This window comes from Coenobita brevimanus, chromosome 4, assembly GCF_032717465.1.
Source record: "Coenobita brevimanus isolate Jiangsu-jjx chromosome 4, ASM3271746v2, whole genome shotgun sequence".
In the NCBI taxonomy this organism is placed as follows: Eukaryota; Metazoa; Arthropoda; class Malacostraca; order Decapoda; family Coenobitidae; genus Coenobita; species Coenobita brevimanus.
In genome coordinates, this window is record NC_136957.1 from 30,434,046 (window position 1) to 30,448,474 (window position 14,429).

Genomic DNA, 14,429 nt, shown 5'->3' on the forward strand with positions numbered 1-14,429 from the left:
ACTGGTACTGGATGCTAGGGATGCTGAGGCTAATTTCTGCAGGGTTGCCACTTGAAAACTAGAGGACAGAGGGGAAAAATAGATGGAACACTTCTGGTAGGAAATGACTTCAAGATTATGCCAAAAGAAATCAGAGCTTCCCACGTCCATTAGTAATGCCTCTACATCTCCAAATGTGAAAAGCACGAGAATGGCGATTTATCGGCCGTTGCTAGGCAACAACCAAAACTTTGTGGACACAACTAGATCATAGGCTGGTCACTGTGTCCAAGTCAGGTCGGAATCTGTTAATTCTGAAGGGTAGAGCTGCCTGCCACAATTAAACATGAGAGAAAGAATACAAGAATATAAGAAAGAAAAAGAAAACGTGACTAACAATAAGGGTAGCATGGAGCTGGCCAGTGATCATTACAGTTTGGTGTGGTACATTCTTTGTCTGCTGCATCAGCATTGGAATTTGGGAATATAAAAGAAGTTGAAGAAGAAGATAAGATTGATGATGCATAAGGATGATAATGGTAATAACAATGCTGCTGCTTCTGCTGCAGTTGATGATGATGATGATGATGATGAAAAAAAGAAATAAAAAACGGCAGAGAACCGGGGAAGGCGGGGGAGGTGCACTGAAAGAAATAAAACAAGGAAGGAACAAAGGAAAGGAAGACACAGAATGAAGCCTAAGACTCGCATGGTCAGCCTGGCCTCTAAATGTCTCGTTTTAGTGCAGCCTGTTACAAGGATTGAGAGAGAGAGAGAGAGAGAGAGAGAGAGAGATTGAGATTTATGTGCATGGTTGTAAATGATTGTAATGGTTACAACCCACAGTAATGCCATCACGCCACTCTTAACTCGCCACATGCCAGTGCCGTTTTGAAATGGTCAGACAATTCTGCAGCCAGTGCCAGTGATGTTTTAAAACGGTTTATAATAAAAAACTTCACTGTGACCGCATTTTTTAAAGATTCGCAGGTAAAAATTGGCAGGCATGTAAGGTAACTGTTTCTATACCATCCCTCAGGCTGTCAAGGCCATACACTCACTCGCTCCCCCCCTCACGCTCTCTCTGCCTCACTCTGCCTCTGTGCCTCACCCAGTGCTGTATATAATGAAGGAATTTTGTAAATAATTTCATATAAGTGTAAGTTGTAAATCTTTTCCTGTAAGTCTAAAGACTATGTAGTGAAGTCAAGTTGTAAATACCTTCTTGTCAGTACCAGGACTGTATGTAATGAAGTCAGGTTGTACCTATCTTCAAGTAAGTGTAAGATAATGCATTCACAGTGAGAGACACGCAAATTGTGATAGATGCTGAAGTAATAAGTAATCAGAAAAGTGTACTGAACATTGCTATACCTTCCCAGCATAAATGTCTGAGTATGCCTTAAATAGAAAACGGCTTTCTCTCACGTACGTGGTGAGCATGAGAGAGCAGCTATACCTGTACACGGGTATGCAGGACTCAATAAAACTCATTTCCGAGCCTGGGTGAGCATTTTAACGAAAAAATTCGCTGTTTCCACATCAAAAACTATCATTTTAGCCAAAAAAAAAAGTCAAAAAATGGCCGGCACTGGGGTGACCCATAGGGTTAAAAATAGCCGGCACACGGCGGGTTAAACATATCTCAGTACTAAGGACGGTCTGGTGTATCAGTGCCTAAGGAGTGATGTATGGAGTAATCTGGTAGATTGGTGTATGTGACAATGTATGTTACGTCCAGGAAAAAGGTTTGTCTTTGATGAGGCAGAACTAACGTACCATGGTATCAGTGGTATGGTATATTTCTACTGATACAGTAACATTTAAAGGTATGTGATGACTGATGAGTTTTAGAATACTTTTGGTGCTAAGACATCGAACTGTCTTGCTGGGAATAGTTCTAACATGTCACAGTACGAGTATGGATTATCCGGTGTATAAACGCACAAACCATTACACATGTAGGAGTGTTTTGTCAAGAATTTGTGCGTAGAGAGAGTATGAATCTGTTTGCTTCCATGAAACTTCCAAATATATCTGAAAATTGACGGTCTGACAGAGTAGTGCCCAAACACTAACATGTGAGAGTGTTGTGTTGGCTGTCAGAGCATTTGAGGATTTAAAAATAAAGCAACAGCGTCTATGATCAGAGTTTGATTTTAAAAATATACATGAATGAACACACTACAACTAAAATATAAGGGGAGTAAATAACACGAATCATCAGTATTTGAAGCATTGATATTTAAATAAAGAAATCGTATACCAAAACGTAATGTTCAAACTTGTGTATGTGTGAAAATGAAAAATCAGTGGATAGGTTTTATATTGTGCTGGTATATAGGAAAATGAGTATTGTAATGTTTTCATGTGAAAACAAAATGAAATACATGGGAAGCATACTGAGTCTCTGAAAACAGGTTTTCAAAAACAAACCAAAAATAAGTAGCGATGCCAAGGCACAGCAAACCCGTCTCCAGAAATCATTTTAGTGCTGACATATAAACACAATAGGATATCCAGTCAAAGATATCACGAATCAAATATGGAGTAAATCGAGTGAAAATTTACAACTTTATTCCCATTTGAAATTTTAGGCCCAACCCACCCGACATTGACTCCCCTACCGCTAACTGGGGGGTGACCCCTTTGATGTAGTGAGGCATGTCATAGGATGCAAATGTGAAAGATGCACATTTAGGTTTTAGTTTCATGTCGATATGACGAATTTGAAAGGAGTTATGGAAAAAAAAAAAAAAACGATGTTTTACCTTTTTTTTTTTTTTTATATACATTTTTTGGACCTACAGCCTTGGCTTTGGCCAATTTGGAGCAAAATATAATCAGGTGATCAGAAAGTCATAGCCCATCATTCCTGTAGTTTTAATCAAAATCACAGTATAGTAGTTTTTGCGTAAAGTTGTTAAAAGAGAGACAGGAAGACAGACAAACAGACAAACCAAGTGAAAATAGTACCCATCTCCGAGTCCCTCCAGGACGGGGAGAGGTAAACATAAGGAAAAAAACAGTCGATTAAAGAGTATTTTTACTGTCAGAAATTAAAATGGATGCTAATCAGAAAAAAAAATACGTGTTTATTCTTTTTAATCTCAGCACGCCCGGTAGGCATATGCATAATGACCTGGATGTTAGGTAGAGCAGCTGTCGCATATGAAGGTAAAAGGAGAAAGAAAAGTGTGTGGCAGTCATGTACACAAATTTTGTCTTCTCAGTATACAGTACAGTAATCGACAGTCACTTTACAAGTTGACAGGTCACTTATATCTCTGTTTCAGAGCAGATAGTTTATGTTGGCAAAATGCCACACAAATCATATGTGTATGGTCATTTCATCACGACTTCTTCAAGTTCCAGTGAAAGTAAACGAGGAAGTTTTAATGCTGCTCGTCATTACTTGCTGTATGTAAGAAAGCAACATCAAACTTCAGGAGGCACATAGAGGTTAGCAATGTATAAATTGTAATATTATTTCATATTTTTAGATAGTTAAAATAGGATGACTTAGCATATTCAAAAGGACAAAATATTTATGTTGTTGATTATATGTAACTTGGAATATCTTGTATTAATTAATGGTTTATTTCACATGACCATCAATAAACAATTAATGCAGTCGAAAAGAGCAATATCTACAAATTAATTAATTAGGTGAAGAATCCTGCCAATTTACAAAAGACAACCATTCTAATGGGATCATGGACATGCCACTGAATTGAGATATAATAATTATTGGTTATACAATTATGTCACTGATAAGTGATATGTGCTGTTATAGAAAATCTCTATGAATTCAAACCTTAAGAATTTTAGTGGTAAGATTGTTCAGGGTGATGCATACTTAATTTTTATGTATTGTGTGTGTGTTTTTATATATTTTTTTAGAAGAGCCATCCAGACATCTGTGCAAAGCTCGACGACCCAGCAGTTGATCCAAAACAACTCACTATAACTAAGTTCACAAGAAACAGTATCGGTACCAAGTGGCAGTCCACCGACATACGACAAATGAAACTTAAAACTGCACTGTGGTATTTAATACCCATGATCTCTTTCCTCTGTCTCTTGTTGAAAGTGAGCGATTCCACATACTCATGGCAACTGCAGAGCCGATGTTCACAATGCCTTATCATAAGCATCTGAGTATTGTGCTTCTACCACAGCATTCAGCCACTACCACAGCATTCAGACACGGTTGAAGACCCAGTTACAACAAGTCCAGATTCTACATCTCACCATCGACCTGTGGTCCAGGAGGGATATGAGGTTATTTATAGGTGTGACTGGCCACTTCATCCTTAACCACACCATGAACAGAGTTATGTTGGCATGTCGTCATTTTAATTGCACCCATAATTCAGACAATTTTTTGACATGTACCAAGAAATGGGGGCCTCCTATGATGTAAAATTAAAGTAACTGCTATAGTTACTGATATTGCTGCATATATGGTGAAGGCATTCGCTCTATTCCCAGTGGAATAACTTGATGATGAAGTTGATCAGTTTCATGATAATGACTGTGATATCCATGATGACACTACAAAGTTTGAATGCCTACCTCTAAACTGTAGCCAATGTTTTGCTCATACTTTGCAGCTAGTGATGAAAGATGGTCAGATCAGGCCAATTCTTGCAAAAAATCAAAGCTTGTCCACTTCTGCAGGAAATACCAGTGGCTGCAGTAGTGCTATCAACTGAATTTTAGCTCCAGATGGAAAAAAGTACATGCTGGAATAGCCAGTTGATGATGATGAGGTCAGTACTTCGAGTTTCACCAGAAGTGAGACAAACTTGGACATCCCTACAAACTCAAACAGTATGAACTTAACACCATCAAGGAATTCAGTGATATGCTCGAGCCACTTGAGTATGTGACCAATCAGATTCAGGGCCAGAACAAGGTGAAATCTAGTCTGGTCGTTACCTGTGTTTGTGGCCTTTGGGTGCTTTGGCTAGTCTTCATAAAGTGTATAAAAGCATGCTTGTTTGTGTACTTCATTCCTCATAAGAGACTTGTCTGAATAAGTTTGAGTCTATGGAGGCTTTCCGGCTAGCCCCCATCTTAGGCTGCATACACAGAGAAAGCAGGTTGCCTGCGTGTTGGTTTCCGGAGCCGACCCGTGCTGGTTACCTGCGCGGGTAGGTGTTCAAAAAGGGAGTAGGTAACCAGCTCCGACCCACGTGACGTTAAAGGGACAAGGTCGGAGTCAGCTGTGATCTACCAGGCATACAGTGAAGATATCAACCTCGTCGTCTGATGAGTTCATATTGCTTGACAGTGTTCACCCAAAGATCAAAAGGAAAAAAATAGCAACACATGAAATGAACTGCAAGACAGAACAGCTTGGAGAGTATCACCATCTTTTTTGTGATCTTAAAAAGGAGTTATTAAAAAGGAGTTATATTAGTTATTTCCGCGAAAAAATGCAGGAATAACTAATAGCCTTTCCATCACAAAATGTTTAAGTTTCATTATCTTTGTTTCCGTACCGATCCTGAGTCCACAATGACCGATTCTGATAAAAAAGACGAAAAAAAAAAATGATTTCTGCATATTACTGGTGCATCACGATCTCCACAATTTCACGCTGTTGCAAGTCTGTACACCTCTACCCACATCTACCCACGCAGGTTGAGCAGGCAAGAATGGTCCGAGGATTCCGGAAAGCGGGTTGAAGCAGGCTGCCTGCTCCTACACGCTCGACCCCGCTTCTTCTATGAACACCCCCACTTGTTTGTATGGTTTAATTCTTGGCGCAGGTCGGCGCCAGTAAGCCGCGCGGGTAAACCTGCTTTCTCTGTGAACGCACCCTTAGACTGATGCTACAAGCTGGGTTGGTGTCATGACAATGAAGTGAAACACATGCATGACATGATGAAGGAGAACAAGTTCTTTGCCCTGGCCAACCGGTCTTCTGCACCAAGACCAACATCATCAGAAGCTGAGGTTTCACTCTACCTCAACCAACCATGTCTTTTGAAATATGGGGATCATTTTGGCTACTGAAAGGCCAGCTAACCTGAGTTTCCTGTCCTCACCAGGCTGACAGCAAAGTACCTGGCCAATTCTGCTACATCAGTTTCTATGGAAAAATTATTCTCCATTGCTGGCAGGCTCTGCAGGTGCACGAGGTGCAGTTCAAGTGATTAAAGGTTTGAGCAACTTATGATGATCAAATGCAATCCTCAGTAACTTAGACTCGTTTATATATTGTTTACTAGTACAGATAATTATACCGTTTGAACATTTGTTTAGTAAAGAATGTGATTGGTTTGTGAGGTGGTGCATTTTTTATTGAAAAGAAGTGTTAATTTGAAACCTCGAATTTTTATTTCTTTCCAGCAGATTATTGGTATATTAGAATTAATTTTGAATTGAAAAGCATTTGAAATTAAATTAATCAAATATCAGCCATACTGAATTGAACTGGAACTGATAAGCTTGCGAACTGAAATGAACTGAAACTGAAGTTTTTTTTTTTTTTTTTTTTTTTTTTACAAATGAATTGAACTGAGTAGGAACTAACTAATTCAAATTTGATTCTGAACTGGAACTGAACTGACAAAAATGAATTGGCTCCATCTCCGGTAACAAATTTATTTAACTGAGGTGATGCTGCCAAGAGAATGAGAGTAGACAGAGAGTGCAATAGATAAGTAACTAAGGATGGATTTTCTTAGGAGAAAAGTAAGAACAAGATAGACCTATAGAAGATAATTTCATAGGAGAATGACGAGAGAAAGATAATGAGATCGACGGGTAAGCAGAGAAGCTCATGGAAGACAGGAGGAAGGTTCAAATACTTCCCAAGTAGAACGCACATGTGTACGATCTGGAGCTCCTGCTTTTTCATCTCATATCAACATTGATTACCTTCGGACTTCTCATCTTCACAACAATAGCTTGCCTAAGTGCATGAGAGTGGGGAATTACAAGGTAAGACTGTGTCAAGCCAGTACTGAAAGAAAAACAGTGGTGGAATAAGTTGTGCTGATAAACTAGCAGGTGATCAAAATGGGGCCCACGGACGTAAACAAAGAATCGAAGAAAAAACAAATGGAAATTTGTGGTCACTGTCATACCAAAGTGAGTAATGGTGTCTGTTGTGACTTCTGCCATTTCTGGGTGCACTATAAATGTGAGGGAATGACGGACGAGGAGGCCAAGATGTGGGACAAAATGGGCAAGAGAGCAGTATTCTACTGTTCAGCGAGGAATTGCCAGCTGATAGCTGATCAGTTTATTAATAATGTAGCTCCCTTGAAAGACCAAATAGACAGCAACACACGAAGATTAGAGGAATTAGAGATGAAACTTCTAGCTCAGGAAGCCAAAATAAGAAATGACATGAATGATACGCTAAACAAGGTTATGGATAAGGTAGACAGGGTCATGGAGGAAATGGATAAAATCAACACAAATCTAAAAAAGGAACTGGAAGGAACAAAGGAAGTGAGCAGAGACCAAAAGGAAGCAGCAACTGTAGTTACTGCCCCAGTAGAAAAAGAAGAGGTTAGATCAGAGGTGAAAGCAGTGCTGGACTTGGAAAAAGATAAAGCATATAGAGCCAGAAACTTAATACTGGCCTGTGTTCCTGAACCAGATACAGACAGTATTGAAGTGGGTAAGGCAAAGGACTTGGAATCTGTTACCGACCTTTTCACAAAGTGCATGAAGCTTGATAAGGATGAATTCAAGATAATAGACACGACCAGGTTGTACAAAGGCAAGAGCTCCGCTGGGGCTGGTGAAGGACAAAACTACCAAGGTGAACCAAGACTGCTCAGGGTTAGATTTGCAGCTGAGGAAATGGTTGGTAAAGTAGCTAGGGCCGCATCAAGATTGCAGTCAGCTGATAACAACACTGCTAAGAAAGTGAGGATATTCAGGGACAAAACAAAGAGCGAACGTGAAGAAAGGAAGAGATTAATCAATCTAGCTGTGATAAAGAATGAGGAGGAAAGCAGCCAGGATTTCAAGTGGGTGGTGAACTATAAAGAAAAAAAAGTTATTCGGGTACCCAAGGACACGAGGCAGATGACATTTCGTCAGAGGAAATACCGATAAATCAGAGAGTAAACACCCACACCAGACTCTCAGGTGCCTCTACACTAATTTAGATGGGCTTAGTAATAAGACAGTGGAATTAGAATCTCTTATTAATGACGAGAACCCAGATGTTATTTGCTTAACCGAAACAAAGCTGAACAAAGAAATGTTTAATTGTAACTTTTTTTATGTCAATAAATATAATGTCATAAGGAAGGATAGGGAAGTTCAAAATGCTCCAGGAGGTGGTGTGGCAATTATGGTTAGAAAGGGCTTTATTGTAGATGAAATATCAGTTAGTGAACTAAATGAACATGAATCTCAGGAAAGTGTCTGGTGTGAAGTAAGAAACAGAGATGGGAAAAATGTAATCATAGACGCAGTTTATAGACCTCCTTCCTCACCAACAGAAAACAACGATAAGATTTGTGACCTAATGAAACTAAGTGAAGAAGTGACAAAGGATAAACAGTTACTTGTATGTGGAGACTTTAATTATAATAATATTGTATGGGAAGAAAATAGGACGGAGTACGGATCTCAGGGATTGGGGGAAGCATCAAAATTCCTAGAGGCAATTAATGATTGTTTTTGGACCCAGAATGTGAGGGAGTGGACACACCTACGTGACAGTGACACACCATCAAGACTCGACTTAATATTTACCAAATCAGACTGTGAAATATGTGACCTTGAATACCTGGCACCGCTAGGTCGGAGTAAACACGCTGTCCTGAGTTTTACCCTGGCATTAGACACCAGACCTGTAGAACAAGCAGATATACAGTTCAAACTAAATTATCACAAAGCGGACATAGAGAATATGACGACCATGTTTAGAGAAGTGGACTGGGACGGGTTTTTTAATGGTAAAACAACTAAGGAAAAGTGGGACATATTCTTGCAGAACTACAACAGAATTGTGACAGCTTGCGTACCTACATATAACAAAAGGTGCACCGGTACCTCTTCTAAACCAAAGTGGATGAATAGACATATACAGATGCTGATCAAGAAGAAACAAGAGGCGTGGAGGAGATATAGAACACGAAGATGTGCAGCACGTCGTGAACAGTTCAACACACCCAGAAATATAGCAACAAGGGAAGTGAGAGCAGCTAAATACAATTATGAGAAAAGAGTAGCAACAGATTCTGTAATGAATGCCAAACACTTTTGGGCCTATGTGCGATCCAAAACATCTGCTAAGGAAATTATTACAAGACTAGCAACCCCCAGCAGAAGACTTACTGAAAATGATATGGAAACAGCACAGATAATGAACTGGGCCTTTAACCCCTTAACCGCGGGGCGTCACTTTAGTGACGCTCGGCCACAATGGATCATCGGACGTCACTTTTGTGATTCTGTGTTATTTTGAATTATCCCGGGCTCTCAAGTGGTGGCTTGTATCATCTATCAGTACTGCCAATGTCCAACACTAGTCAGCACTCCAAATCTCATCTGTACTCCCATCCATTGTTGACATTTTAGCGATTTTATCCCCTTCGTGACTCCCCTCCCTACCTGCCCTCCATTACCCTGTCCTCTCACCTCCCACGCCGCGCTGCGCTATGCAAATTTCTCCCGGATTTTTCCACAGATTTCATCCATTGAAATAAGCCCTATGCCCTATACTTATACAAAATAATATATACCAAAAAAAAATCAGGTAAGTGATAGTGTTATACACCAGGAACTGGCTAATTATCACCTGACAACACCTCGTGCATTCATTCGCTACATTACCACGGTAATTTCCCCTTTGAATTATGCCTTGTAATCGATGTCTGTAATAAAAATATATATCAGAAAGGAAGGGAGAAGCCTAAGTGACATTTACATTCACCCGGAACTACCTATTTCTTTATGTATTGCCGAGATTTTCTACCTATAAAAAATTAGCATGTAAGTTAACAGCAGTCAGCCTCAGTGTCATTGTCAACCCTTCCCTTCTCAGATAAGCCGCAGCATTTAGTTCCTTGTCTTCCGCTGTAGTGAAACCATGTCGCACTCGCGCCCCGCCATTCCTGCCGCTTCTGCGCCCATTGCAAAGGGCCCCGTGACCTCTACCCCTAAGAAAAGTAGTGAGGGAAGCAGGAAAGGCCTTAGTGACTCTGCAGTGGCATGTGAACTTCCAGAATTGTCCATGGTGATGATGGACAGTGATTTTGACGATTCTGGTGAATCATGTGATGAGCCGGGTGAGGTTATCGTGCCAGAAACTGCAACAACGAGTGCTTCAGTGTCGGAAGTAGTCTCTAGCTCCAAGGGAAAGGAGCCGTTAGTGCACCAAGGCAAGGAATTTGGGAAGGGAGTGAAAAGGCGGCGTGTTAGCCCCAGAACAATGCCCCCGCGTGACCCAGCCCGCCATGAGTCCCTGGTGCATTCACCTCCCCATTCCCCAAGCCCCACTTCACTCATTTCTTCCTCATCGTCGGCTGAGTTATCTCTGGAGTCTTCATCGTTGGAGTCACCACCAGCATCAACAGTGAAGGCAGGCCGTAGAGGAAGAGGTAATCAAGGACTGTGAAAAGTAGTGTTGTTAGTAGTAGGGTAAGGGCTGCTAGTACTGTACGGCAACCCAGGGTCAGTGCGAGTGACCTTGAATGAGATAAATCTGCCTCACAGCCAACCTCCACCACCACCACCACCACCCGCCCTACACGACCACAACAGGGAATCCTGGACGCCTTCGCGTGGATGGAAGGATCAGATTTTGTGCCTGAAAATTTAGTATTTGATGAGAGCTCCTCAGGAGTTCAGCCTGCCTTCACTATTGACGAAAATGCTGAGTGTGTGGACTACCTTTTGGCCCTCCTAGATGATGAAGTCATGCAGCACATATGTGATGAGACCAACAGGTATGAATCACAACGTGCTGCAAGTGGTACAGGTGCAGCCAAGATGCAACAGTGGTCCATGCTGGGAGTACAGGAGCTGTATGTGTTCTTTGCCCTCATGCTTCTCATGCCACACTCCAAGAAGCATGAGTTGGAAGAATACTGGTCCATGGACCCCTTACTACCCTCACCCACCTTCAATAAGTACATGGCCAGAGATCGCTTCCGGAACATCATGGGAAACCTGCACTTTGCCGACAACAATGTACCTTCCCAAACCGACCCACTCTGGAAGATCCGGGAGATTCTGAGCAGAATGAAGGATAAGTTTATGTCATTCTTCCACCCCTTTCATAAGGTTGTCATTGACGAATCCTTGGTTTTGTTCAGAGGACGTCTTCAGTTTGTTCAGTACATTCCAAGCAAACGCCATTGCTTTGGAATTAAGTTCTTTGTACTGTGTGACTGTAAGACGGGGTACATCCTTGCCTTCGTCATTTATTCAGCCAGCACTGTCGATCTGGATAAAACACACCCCCTTGGCTTCTCAGGCTGTGTAGTGAAAGTGTTCCTAGAAAAGTATTTTGGTGGGAATCATGTGCTGTATACAGACAACTACTATACAGCACCGAAACTTGCCAAATACCTTTCTGAGCACGGCATTGGCTCCTGCAGCACTGTCAAAAGTAATCGTGCCCACTTCCCCAAATTCCCAGAGGCAGGAACCTCGCAGCGAGGAGACGTGCACCTACGCAAGTCTGAGAAGATGCTGGCAATACGGTGGCATGACAAGAGGGTCATGCACATGCTCACCACTGTACATAAGGGGGAGATGACAGAGAGTGGGAAGGTCGACCGTAGGACAGGCGAACCTGTGATGAAACCTGATGCTGTGTTGGACTACAACATCAACATGCGGCTGGTGGACAAGTCCGACATGATGATTGGTGAGATCGACTGCCTCAGGAAGAATACTAGGTGGTACAGGAAAGTTTTTCTGCATCTCATAGATATGACGATGCTGAACGCCTTCATCCTGTACAAGATGAAGGTCAAGCCACCCAAGTCCTTCTCCCTGAGGTTGTTCGCCAGGACTTGTGTCCAGCAGCTGCTGGAAAGATATGGTAGGGTGACAGCAGCAACTCCAAGGCGCCATCCAGTAACACTTCCCGACCGACTTGAGCAAAGGGCGTATATGGATCGGCACAGACTTGAGCTTATGCCTGCCACAGGGAAAAGGAAGGCTGCGATTCGCAGGTGTCAGGTGTGTGTACATACCAGCCGCCGCACACCTGAACGCAAACGCACCTCTTGGCAGTGCGCTGAGTGCCAGGTTCCCCTCTGTGTTACAAGCTTCTTCGATTACCACAGCCAGAAGCAGTTCTAACAGTGCAAGTGTGAAAGCAGAATAATTTGGAAATAATGTGTAAATAATGTGTAAATAGCAGGTGAAAGCAATGGATGTTCAGTACATATGACTGAACAGTGCATTATAGTTTTATCTTACTGAAAGTGACAGTAAATAACATAGTGTAAGTAAAATAGAAGGGTAAATATTGAAAATAGAATAGAAAATGTAAATAGTAATGTAAGTAATTAGTAATATAAGAATATGAGTACAAATAATTTATGTTATAACAGTGAAAGTGAATCCGTGGCTCTCTACATATTTTACTGAATGAAAAATTGAATGACTTCAGTGACAATAAACTAATACTACTGAAGGAAACTTATGGAGAAAGACTCCAGATATATATAAGTGTGATATAGTAATAGAAATATAAAGTGTGAGGGGTTTTATGAATAATAAATGACAGAGTACCAAGAGCGAACTAGCGCAAGTGCGACGATCAGACGCGCTCGTAATTTCTATTGCTTTCACAGTGTTTTTTTTTTGGAGTATGGATCCCAAACTACTTGAAAATCATAGAGTAGTGTTTATAGTGTTTATATCTGGCTGTGGCAATCATATTACAGGTTGTCGGGAAGTGTAAAGTGGAGACTTCGTTACCCAACTTCAGAGGTCTCCACAAGTCCTACGGTAACAGACGAAGGCTCAACAAACATTCCAGGAGAAAGCTGAAGGTATGTGCCATAAGCATATGTAATTTTAATATTCTAGGACTAATAACTGATTTTTGGTAAATATTTTTTGAGAGTCTGTCGGAGCCCAAATAACCCTGCGGGACACGGAAAACATTGGTAAACATGCCCGTGGTGTAGGGGTTAACAGAGTGTTTGTAAGGGAAGACACCACCCAACCAACTCCTGCTCCAGACAGTATTTATCATGGACCCAAGATAGAAGAAATCGAACTGACATGAGAGGAAGTTAAGAAATGATTACAGGAACTGAACCCAAGTAAAGCACCAGGACCTGATGGGGTGTCGCCTCTGGTTCTAAAACAATGCGCAGAATGTTTATGTGACCCACTATTAGATATCTTTAAAGCCTCCTTGGAGAATGGAGATGTTCCGAATGACTGGAAAATGGTTAACTTCTCACCCATTTACAAGAAGGGCAGTAGGTTGGATCCCCTTAATTACCGACCGGTGTCACTAACCAGCATAGTATCAAAACTGTTAGAAGCCATCATAAGAAAGGGAATTATAGAGCACCTCCATGAAAATCACCTTTTAACAGATGCACAACACGGTTTCAGAAACAACAGGGGCTACGTCACCAATATGCTATGTTACCTTGATGATTTGATCAGTGTGGTGGACAATGGGGATTGTGTTGATGTCAACTATTTAGATTGTGAGAAGGCCTTCGACCACGTTCCCCATGAGAGACTGCTGGCCAGGCTCGAAGCACTAGGTATAGGGGGGGAGCGTGCTGGATTGGATCAGAAGCTTTCTGTCGGAGAGGTACCATCGAGTGACCATTCGTAGTTCTATGTCGGACTGGTTACCTGTGCTGAGTGGGGTCCCTCAGGGGTCGGTGTTGGAGCCAGTAATATTTCTTGTGTATATTAATGACCTAGTGATCAACCTCAAGTCGACGGTGAGCTTGTTTGCCGACGATCCCAAGATTTATGCCACCATCAAGACAGATGCAGACGTTCGAGTGCTTCAGAGAGATATGGAGCGACTAAATCAGTGGAGCAACATATGGCTTCTAAAGTTTAATGCTGACAAATGCGCATCAATGCACATTGGTCATAACAACCCCCAAGCGGACTACTGGCTGAATGGGACAACGCTAAGGAAGTCAGCACAGGAAAAGGACCTGGGTATCTTGGTGTCAAGCGCTTGAAACCGTCAGCCCATGTGGCACATGTTGCAGCTAAGGCCAACAGCTGCCTGGGAATTATCAAGAGGAATTTCACTGTACTAAGCAAGGAAGTACTGGTACCACTCTACCTCTCCCTTGTGCGTCCAATCCTGGACTACGGGGCTCAGTGTTGGTCCCCATATCTGACGAGGGACATCCAGACTCTCGAGAAGATCCAAAGAGGGGCGACAAGACTAGTGCCAAATATAAAACACTTTCCCTACGAAAATAGATGCAGGAAACTAAGTCTCCAGACACTCC

General features: G+C 41.8%; 1 pseudogene; it reads left to right on the forward strand.

Annotated features, from left to right (window-relative positions):
* The first annotated feature begins 3,298 nt into the window (after window positions 1–3,298).
* Window positions 3,299–6,192, forward strand: LOC145395385 (E3 SUMO-protein ligase ZBED1-like; annotated as a pseudogene).
* The last annotated feature ends 8,237 nt before the right edge of the window (window positions 6,193–14,429 follow it).